This window comes from Momordica charantia (genome assembly GCF_013281855.1).
Source record: "Momordica charantia cultivar OHB3-1 chromosome 3 unlocalized genomic scaffold, Mcharantia_2.0 BLBB01000003.1, whole genome shotgun sequence".
Taxonomy (NCBI): domain Eukaryota; kingdom Viridiplantae; phylum Streptophyta; class Magnoliopsida; order Cucurbitales; family Cucurbitaceae; genus Momordica; species Momordica charantia.
In genome coordinates this window covers 9,060,892-9,070,521 of record NW_028275161.1, presented here as the reverse complement: position 1 = coordinate 9,070,521, position 9,630 = coordinate 9,060,892, and the positions used below count along the sequence as shown (strand labels likewise).

Below are 9,630 nucleotides of genomic sequence, written 5' to 3'. Positions count from 1 at the left end.
TTTGAGAAGTCCCGTCGGTACACAGTCAAACTAGTCGACTGGTGCATGTTTCATGTTGAGGACGGTGGCTTGGACGGGACGGTTGATTTGAATGCCCGTACATGTACATGCATGGAGTTCCAGTACATGGGCATTCCATGTTCGCATGCAATTGCAACAGCGAGGCAAAAGAATATAAATTGCCACACGTCGATCGATCCATGCTACAGTGTGGACTCCTTAATTGGTGCCTACGTCGAACCAATCTTACCGGTAGGCCACATGTCGGAATGGAAAAGGCCAGTTGATTACCAGCATATTCCCGTCCAACCACCAGGACTTGTTAAACGTGCAGGTCGGCGTAGAACGCAACGGATCGCCTCAACCGGTGAGCGTCATCGTGTGAACAAGTGTTCTCGATGCGATACATCGGGTCACAATAGACAGACATGTACTAACCCAATTATGATGGCACAGAAATTTGCATGCATATATTTGGGGGGGGGGGAAGGGTGTACGTCAATCAGATAGGGCAGTTCCTCTATGAGAACACCCAATTTCTGTAGTAGTATATTTGTTCTTCAGTATCTAGAATCTGTCTCGCTTTCTCGTTGTCTCGCTCTCGTTGGCTCGCTCTCGTTGTCTCGCTTTCGCTGTCTCGTTCTCGCTTTCTTGCTCTCGTTGTCTTGCTCTCGCTGTCTCGCTGTTATGCTCTCGATCTCTTTCGCTATCGTTCTTCTCGATGTATATTTATTGCAACGATAAACTATCTTTCTCGCTATCTCACTTTCTCACTTTCTCGATTTCTCGATTTCTCTCTTTATTGCTCTCTCGCATTCTAGACGTATGTATCCATACCCATTTATAATTAAGAGGTTAAGAGGGTAGTTAATTAATGCGCTCTTTCAAATCTTCAGTCCTAGTTGTCTTTCCACCTTTCCAATGCAATAATTAATTACTCTTCCTACCCGTTATCCCAATTTTCGATTTAATTATTTTGTGAATTTTCCCTTGTCTTCACATCCATTATGAAACCAACCAAATTTCTCTATATAAAGATACCACAAAGGTAGTACACAACAACGACATCCAAATTAGAAGTATCTAACATTTTCTTTTAGAAGTAAACATGTCAACATCTAACGAGTCGGACGGTTCCTCTTCCGATGGAGCAACCAATCCTATCTCAAACCATCCCTCCTCCTTCACGGAGAACGGGGTGCCAAGTAACGGTGCTCTTCAACAAGCACGGGGAGAAAACGACCAGCTCAGAAGAGAGCTACGTCAAACGCAACACGAGCTCAACAACACGAGGTATAGGTTAGCCCCGGTTGAAGAAACGCGAGACTTGCTGGAGGGACTGCTGAAGGAGGAGAAGGAGGAACGACTTCGTTTGGAGGATAGGGTGGCTCTGTTACTGGCCCGTCTATGCCGATACCGTAATAATAATAATTTTTAAAATCTCATTCTAGTAGTAGCTTATGGTTGTTGTTTTGTTTAAGCTACTAAAAAAAACTTTTGTAATGGGATGGATGGATCTCCCCTCTTTGCTACTTTAATTAATTAATTATTTGTTGTTAGTGCTTACTTTCTCAATATCCTACAGTCTTCTTTCTCTTTCACGCTCATTCTCGTTCGAGATAATTTTCGTTGTACTTCTAAAATTTATCCTTTATTATCATCATCGTCGCTTACTTATTACTATTTCTTCCACATTTATCCACTTATCGTATGGTGCTGTTAATTGTTCACGATGATGTCTCATTTTCGTTCAAGCTCATTCTCGTTCAAGCTTATTCACGATCTCTTTCGTTTTCTGTTTTGCATTCTCGCTGCTGTTTTAATTTTCACCTTAATTTCCCTTTTCTTTATTTTGTTTTAAAACTAAAAGTCCAAGCCCTTACTCTTAAAGGAGGTCCAACTAAATAACACAATGACCCAAAACAATAAGCCCAATAATTATACTTTAGAAATCAAATAAAATCCACAACAAACCGAAATAAAATAGTTAACTGAAACTCTAAAACCCAAGAATAATAATCCAAAGAAAAAGTAGAATTTAGGAAAAAAATCCTAAAAATCGTGAATTTAAGATTTAACTAGGAATCTCCTACACAAAATCGAGAACTTAAATTATCTTAATCCAATGAAATTAAACTTAATTCTAATTTAGCCAAAAATTAGAATTTACAAATTATAAAATCCCAGAATTAAAGTTATTAGCTTAGGGACAAATCCAAAGACATTATTTATCTCTTAAAATAAACGAGTTGGAGAACGTGGGGCGTTACAGACTACCCACCTTAAAAAAACTTTCGTCCTCGAAAGTTGACCGATAGCACAACTCTAAATTCTAGGGCATTACAGCAGTAATGGGAGAATCTTCCTCTCGAACAATGGAATACCACCAAACTCTCCTAAAGGATGTGAACGGCTTCTTAGGCGTCACAACATTGGCATCATCAGCCTCTACATCCGTCTGCAAGCATAACTCAGTTATTAGTCCAGAAAAAATTAGAGGACCTACCATTTTCTCGGAGGAACTCTGTATCTCGTTTCTTATGAGCTCCCCAAAGTTGAACTCAATGCCCTTCATGAGGATTGTACACCATCATCGCCCTATTGCGCTTAATTGAGGAATCGTGAGAAGTGGGGATCAACCGGTGCTTTACCACATACGTCCAAACCGTTGCTTGCTCATTGATGTTGAGGGGCTTTAAGGAAAGCTTCCTCGTACTCGTACTATGTCTCGTCGATTTGGGTTGATGGCAGCATAAAACTCTTTTACTAAAGCCTCGGATACATGCGTAGTTGGGGCAAACAACGACTCCTAACCATTTTCCATAAGCCTCCTCCTAACATATTCGACACCGGCTCTTGGGCCTTATCAAAGCCCCTCTCAAGTAGGATTTCACATGCTGTGAAGTTGGGCCATCACACCTCTAATCTCACCATTTTTACTCTTGATGGTGTTTGTTCGGTAGAATCGGGCTCCTCTTCATTGGCTTCCTCAAGTGGCTCTTCTGCCCCTCTTTGCACCCTAGCCCTCTTGGCTTTTTTATATGGACCAGCCTCGGCTTCTTTTTGGGTAGCCAAACGTGCTACAACGGCTTGGGTTCTAGGCCTAGAAATTGTGCCAGGCGTGATTTCTGCCACTTTCTTCTTCTTTTGTGTTTTCTTCACCACTTCGGTCAAGCTAACCTCGTCATCTGAAGTCTTTGCAGTAGCAACAAAATTTGGGTTAGAAACATTCAAACTCGACAAAGAAGCGATCTTGCCTTGTGAACAAGAGGAAGATGATTCCTCCATGGCCTCAGTAGGGACATCCAGAGGACCGGATATTCCTTATTGCTTTTGTGCAAGGGGCTCTTCATGATCTTGCTGATATTCGAGCATCGGAGTTCGTACTCTCACTTCATATTGAGAGATATCATCATTGTTTTCTTCGTCTTCATACTCATCTCCATGCACTTCTTGCGGTAATTCTCCAAGATCTCCATCATCATTCAATTGTCCTTGTGCTGCCCCACTGTTTCCATCATCCTCCAATGGATCTTCTCCCCTCGCTTCATTCAAAGCTACCAAAATTTCGGCAATTTTCGACGTCCTTTCCTGTTCTGAATCATAAAAGACTAGGGGCTATTTAGTCAAAATAGGATCTGGAAAAGATGGAGACAAAATACCTTGTAGAGTGGCTGGTGGAGTCTCATCCAAAATTGCACAAGTGCAATTTTGGATGAGACTCCACCAGCCACTCTACAAGGTAAGGCGCAATTTGGTACTGAATTTCGACCGTGGCCGAATCTCAATGCTCCAAGGGCTCCGTATCGTGTTCTGAGTCCCCACTAACCTGTTCTTATCCTTCAACATGCACATAAACAATAGTGGAAAGAGGGGGAGGGATAAAAAGTTCCAAAGACTCGGAAACGGGGTTATCTTGAGAAGAATTCAACCTACAAAGTATACTCATACTATTTAACTCAAGTTGAATCTCCTCACTCACTTTCTTCGAGTTTTCCATGAATTCTTTCCATTTTATGTTTAGTTCCTCAATTTTCACATAAACCCTCTTATTCTCTTTATCCCTAATTTCTTTAATTTTATTGCACATCTCCGCTCTCTCATGAAGTCTAGCGATTTCTTCATCTAAAGCAGTACCTTTTTCCTCTAAAGATTGATTTTTTTTCAAAGATAGACTTTATTAACTTCCCCTAATTTCTTCTGACAATGTTAACCCTAGCATCATTAGATTTCATATTGATTTTTTCAGAATTTGTACCACCTGTGGATAGATTTCTCCTAGGGTTCATTCTTATAGCTTCCTCATATTTTCTTCTTTATTCACTAGGATCCAAAACTAGCTTTTCATGAGAAATCCTAGGAGGTTTAAAAAGGAATCATACCCGGTTTAGTTGGTGGAGGCAACAACACTATCTTTTTCTCCTTCTCTTTGTCGTGTTGCTTGGAGGAAGATGAACCTTCCATGGTTTTTGATCTTGCTTCACGATCAACAAAAAAAAATCCCCAAATAAACCTTACCTGTGCCAAAAAAGAGAGAGATGAGAGAGAATTTGAGATTCTTTGAGATTTCTTGAGAGAAGATTTGAAAACAAGTGAGAAAATCTTGGTGAAAATCGTGAATGGGGTGTTTTGAAATCCTAGGGCTTGTTTTATGTTTTAAAACATATTAAAAACATAATTGGGTTCAAAATTGGGGCTCTTTTTGATTTAAAAACTACCCAAATCCCATTTAAACATAACCCACATGAAGCCCACGAAAGCCCTAATCCATAACTCAAAAATCGATTTTTGTTCTCTTAAATTGCGCCTGGCGCAATTTTGACGAGGGTCGGATCTTGATCCTACAAAATTCAAATGCAAAAACAAAAATTAGATTTGGAATATACACAAAAAGCCCTAATATTTCTCAATGCTCCGAGGGACTGTTTCCACTATTTTTTTCACGGGTCTTTCAGTAATGCAGAGGTTTTACCTCTATCAATATACTCACCATAATATTTCTTTACCCGATGCCCATTTACCTTAAAAATATTACCTTTGGAACCGTTTAAATCCACCGCTCCATGTGGATAAAGATGTTCAACTACGAAGGGGCCCGATCATCTAGGCTCAAGCTTACCTGGAAACAACTTTAATCTAGAATTAAATAGCAACACTAAGTTTTCAGGTTCTAAATTTTTGTCCATTCTCTTTTTATCATGCCACTTCTTAGTTTGTTCTTTGTACAACTTGGCATTCTCATAAGAAAACTAGCGAAACTCATCCAACTCATCTAACTAGAGCAATCTCGATTCACATGCAGCAACATAATCAAAATTTAGTTTTCGCGTAGCCCAATATGATCTATGTTCTAATTCTAACGAAAGATGACATGCCTTACCAAAAACAACGTGATATGGGGACATGCTTAACAGAGTTTTATAAGCAGTTCTATAAGCCCACAAAGCATCATCAAGTTTAATAGCCCAGTCCTTCCTATTCACATTCACGGACTTCTCCTAAATCGATTTTATGGCCTTATTTGATACCTCCGCTAGTCCATTAGTTTGAGGGTGATATGCAGTAGCAATCTTATGGTGAATGTTATACTTCTTAAGCAAATTACTTACTGCCCTATTAAAAAAGTGCGTACCCTCATCACTAATCAAGCATCTAGGTGTACCATATCTATTGAAGATCAACTTTTGCAAGAAGAGAAAAACTACACCTTGGCATCGTTAGTAGGGTGGCCAAAGCCTCAACCCATTTCGAGACATTATTAATAGCCAAGAGAATGTAATTCTTACCGAATGAAGGTGGGAACGGACCCATAAAGTCGATGCCCCAAACATCGAAAAGTTCAACTTCCAATATTCGGTTTAAGGGCATCTCATGTTTCCTTATCAAGTTACCTGATGTTTGACATCGGTCACATCCTTGAGCGAATATGTGAGCATCTCGAAATAGGGACGGCCAAAAGAAACCACATTGGAGGACATTTGCTGCAGTCTTACGTCCAGCAAAATGTCTACCATATGATGATTTGTGGCACACCTCTAGAATCTCCTGTTCATGTTCGGCGACACACCTGCGAAGAATATTGTCAAGTCCTAGTTTCTACAAGAAAGGTTCATCCCATCTATAAAACCTAACATCATGAAAGAATTTTTTTATCTGGTGTTTACTCAAATCATTAGGAATTATTTTGCTAACCAAATAGTTTGCATAATCAGCATACCAAGGGACTTCAAAAATAGCTAAACGATACTCATCCACAAAATGCTCTTTAATCTCACAAGTATCATGCTGCAAAGAAGACTCTAGCCTAGATAGATGATCCGCTACTCGGTTTTCTGTTCCTTTTCTATCTTTTATCTCTAAATCAAACTCTTGTAGCAAAAAGATCCATCTAATCAACCTAGGCTTAGCTTTTTTTTTAGCAAACAAGTACTTAAGTGCAGAATGATAAGTAAACACTATCACTTTAGTCGAAATCAAATATGAACGAAACTTATCAAATGTGAAAACAACAGACAAAAGTTCTTTTTCAGTCACAGTATAGTTTAACTGACTGCTATTCAAGGTTTTACTTGCATAATAAATAGGATGAAGAACTTTACCTTTTTGTTGGCCCAACATCGCACCTACAGCAAAATCACTTGCATCACACATTAGTTCAAATAGCAAGTTCCAATCTGGTTCAATATGATAGGTGCTGAGCTAAGTGCATCCTCCGTAACGCAAATGTCCCATAGGGACATGTGAACGTGGTCTTTTCTTGGTCCTTCGAAGCTATAGTAATCTGGTTGTAACCAGACTACCTGTCTAAGAAGCAATAGCACTCCTTCTCTACAAGACGATCAAGCATTTGATCAATAAAAGGTAATGGACATTGGTCTTTACGAGTTACCTTGTTTAACTGGCGGTAGTCCATACACACTCTCCAACCAGTTACCGTCCTTGTTGGGATCAACTCGTTGTCGTCGTTTGTAATCACCGTCATACCACCCATCTTGGGAACGCATTGAACTGGGCTAACCCAGCTACTATCTGAGATGAGGTAGATTACCCCAACGTCTAACCATTTTATGATCTCCTTCTTGACCACCTCTTTCATTTTGGGGTTAAGCCTCCTTTGGCACTCGATAGAATTGGTGGCTCCTTCCTTTAGGATGATTTTTTGCATGCAAAATGTAGGGCTAATTCCTCTTATGTCCGCTATGGTCCATCCAATACCCTCTTATACTTAGATAAAACCTGCAAAAGTAAAGATTCATGTTCATTAGTTAAGTAAGAAGAAATGATAACCGGCAAAGTATCATTTAAACCCAAATAAGCATATTTTAAATGAGAAGGTAGGGGTTTCTTCTCCAATTCTGGAGGTTCAATGATGGAAGGTTGCAAATCTTTCAAATCCGCTATAGTTGGCTGCAAACACTCAAAACGCTCAAATTATGGCAAAATTGCATCAGGGGAAATTTTGGGTTCTTTTTCTACGGCTTCCAAATCTGCTTCTAAGTCTTCCACCATCAATTCTTGGAGTTCCTCCATAATTGCCCCTATTGTCGAGCAGTCTTCGACTTCATCCGGGAGTCGCATCGCATCAAGGACGTTGAAGGTTACCTGCTCATCATTGACCTTCATGGTGATCTCTCATTTCCTAACATTGAATACTGTATCTCCAGTTGCTAAAAACGGCCTCTCTAGAATGATCGGCACCTCAAGATCTGCTTCACAATCCAAAATTATGAAATCGGCGGGAAAAATAAACTTATCGACTTTAACAAGCACATCTTCTATTTTTCCTTTAGGTTTCTTTATTGACCTATCAGCTAGTTGTAAAGTGACAGTAGTGGGACGAACTTACCCTATATTTAACTCTTTAAAGACAGAAAGAGGCATAAGATTAATACTTACTCCTAAGTCACACAACACTCTTCTTAGATTCTTACCTCCTATTGAGCAAGGGATAGTAAAACTACCTGGGTCCTTCATTTAACATGCAATGGATTCCCTAGAGCATCACTACTACACTTTGTTCAGGCTACTGTCTTATGCTCACCTAACTTCTTACGCCTAGATATAATGTCTTTTAAAAACTTGGTGTAGTTAAGCATTTGTTCTAAAGCATCTATGAGAGGTATATTTATATACAATTGTTTTAGAATCTCAAAGAACTTCTTAAAATGACTATCTTGATTCTTTTTAACTAGCCTTTGGGGGAAAGGTGGAGGAATCTTAATATTACCTATGTGTGGAGTAGTGCTGGGCACTACTTGATTAACTTTATCCGCCTTCTTACCGTTTTCTTCTGAACTTACGGGTTCTGCTTTCTCTTCTTATTGTGGATTGGAGGTGGATGCAGGGACATGTGTAATTGCATCAGTTCCTTCGTGAGGGTCATCATAACTTAGTCCAGGCAATGTACCTTTCGGTTTAGATTTTTGGTCATTTGCTATCTGCCCTACTTGCATCTCCAAGTTTCTTATCGCAGCATCAGTTCTTGTCATAAACTCTTTTGTTGAAGCTTCACTTCTTGTCATGAATTCTTTCATCATGGCCTCTAAACATGCGTTACTGCTACCTTACTGAGTAGTATTTTGAGCTCTTTGCTGATTGTATTGTGGTGGATGCAACACCGGTTGAGTTGGAAAACCAGGAGGAGTGTAGTTTTGTTTGAATTGTTGAGCGGGTGCTTGCGCACTGGTACTAGCTACTCCTTGGTTACTCCAAGAAAAGTTTGGATGGTGCCTCCATCCAGGGTTGTACGTGTTCGAATACGGATTGAAATTCCACTGGGCACCTTGACCTACATAGAAAATAGACGCTGGATTAGCTGGACAATTCTCATATAAATGGTTATCACCATAATAGACACAAGATATATCTGAAATTTGTAAAACAGGAGAGGGTTCAAGCATCGCCGAAGTGGTCGTTTTGGTTTCTTTCTCCACTGTTAGCTGCTTTAACATTTGGTTCATAGCTGCCATTTGGGATTGCATGAAGCTACTGTGTCCAAATCAAAGACTCCGGCTGATACTTGCTTCTTTGGTAATGACCTTCCTATTTCGCCTTGGTCATTAATGTCTGACATCTTGTTCAAGATATCAATGATCTCATTTATTGATTTGTCTAACAATGAGTCATTGGCTGCGGTGTTCAACATCATTCTCGATGAACGATCCAATCCTCTATAGAATTATTCAATATGCACACATGCGGGCAATCCATGACTCGGGCATCTCTAAGTAACTCCTTAAAACGCTCCCAAGCTTCTTGAACTGCTTCATTCTCCTTTTGTCGAAAGGACACAATGTCTTCTCGAAGGTCTGCGTTCCTGGTCAAAGTATGGTACTTTGCCAAAAATTTCTCCGTTAGTTCTGCTTAAGTGTTGATAGAATTTGGTTCTAACGCGTTTAATCAAGTCCTTGCACCATCCCTGAGAGAAAAAGGAAACATTTTTAATCTTAATGCATCCTCATAAACGTCAGGAAGTTGAAATGCATTAGCTATTTAAATAGAAGATTTGAGATGGGAGTAAGGATCTTCGTTAGCCAACCCTCCAAACTGGCCCATCGTCTGTAACAACTGGAACATAACTGGCATAAACTCGAACAGTGTGACTAGGATAAAGGATTATTTATCCCTGAA

General features: G+C 39.7%; 1 non-coding gene across 1 annotated transcript; it reads left to right on the top strand.

The window, feature by feature from the left end:
- Positions 1-9,203: 9,203 nt before the first annotated feature.
- On the top strand, positions 9,204-9,309 carry LOC148212307 (small nucleolar RNA R71). Its single transcript, XR_015789996.1, has one exon. It is a non-coding gene; the product is annotated as a small nucleolar RNA R71 (small nucleolar RNA).
- Positions 9,310-9,630: the final 321 nt, after the last annotated feature.